Source organism: Podarcis muralis, chromosome 9 (genome assembly GCF_964188315.1).
Source record: "Podarcis muralis chromosome 9, rPodMur119.hap1.1, whole genome shotgun sequence".
In the NCBI taxonomy this organism is placed as follows: Eukaryota; Metazoa; Chordata; class Lepidosauria; order Squamata; family Lacertidae; genus Podarcis; species Podarcis muralis.
In genome coordinates this window covers 20,090,281-20,091,682 of record NC_135663.1, presented here as the reverse complement: position 1 = coordinate 20,091,682, position 1,402 = coordinate 20,090,281, and positions in this window count along the sequence as shown.

Here is a 1,402-nt window from a genome sequence, read left to right as displayed (position 1 = left end):
TTGAATACAGAACTGTCCTCTGATAGTCTTTCAGTTAGAGGACTCCACTCTGTAATGTAGGACACATAGGTACCTTAGTCTCCAGGAAGACAAAAGCACAAGTCCCTGGGAAAAGAGAATGGTGTTTTTTCTTTCTAATAATAATTTTCTCTTGATGATAACCCCAAACACCCCAGCACTCTAACTTCATTATTTCATTATTTCTTGCAATATAAACTTCTGAGCTGATGGAAAACATCCCAGCTTATTTTATGCCAGCTCCTTGAAAGATGGTGGGGATTAGATATCAAAGGCTCAGGAGGTTAAAATATACCATAAAGCTGTCTGATTTCCAACTGCTTCTGATATATTCTTGTTTCAGAGCCCCATTGAAGTTCATTATGATATCAGATCTGAAAATTAAATGATCTGATTGGCAGTTACGGCTTGATAGCTGTGCAGTTATGGAACAGTGATCATGTGGGTAGGACATAATTAGTCTCATCTTCTTAATGTTAGACAGAAAATCATTTAATCATCAAGCTCCTTCTTCTTCTTTTCTTTATAAAGCCTCTGCAGGAATGAAAAGGAGTCACAAATATAAAAGAGAGAATTGAAGTGACTCACCCATTTTTAAATGTAACATTTTGTCCATGAGGCGACATTGAAACAGAACAGGAACAAAATTGTAGCCAGCCTTATGAAAGAGATAATGAAATTGTAACTGTATGACTCCTAACTTCCCAGAAGTATACATATTAACTTTTGCTCTTCTGGTTTTCTTTTGAGCAAGTTATATTTGGAGAATAAAGATATCTGATTTAAGTCTTAATAATAATAATTTTATTATTTATACACCGCGCATCTGGCTGGGTTTCCCCAGCCACTCTGGGCGGCTCACAGCATATATCGAATCATAATAAAATGTTAAAAACTTCCTTAAACAGGGCTGCCTTCAGGTGTCTTCTAAAAGTCAGTTGTTTATTTCCTTGACAACTGATGTGATGGCATTCCACAGGGAGGGCACCACTACACCACTACCGAAAACCACTAGCCTGGTTCCCTGTAACTTCACTTCTTGCAGTGAGGGAACCAGCAGAAGACCCTCAGAGGAGGACCTCAGTGTCCGTGCTAAATGATGATGGTGGAGACTCTCCTTCAGGTATACTGGGCCGAGGCTGTTTAGGGCCTTAAAAGTCAGCACTAACACTGGGAATTGTGCTTGGAAACACACTGGGAGCCAGTGAAGATCCTTTAGGACCAGTGTTATATGACCCCAGCGGCCACTCACAGTCAGCAATTTATGTGCCTCATTCTGGATTAGTTGCAGTTTCTGAGTCACTTTCAAAGGTAGCCCCATGTAGAGCGCATCAAATCAGTCCAAGTGGGAGATAACCAGAGCACGCACCACTCTGGTGAGACA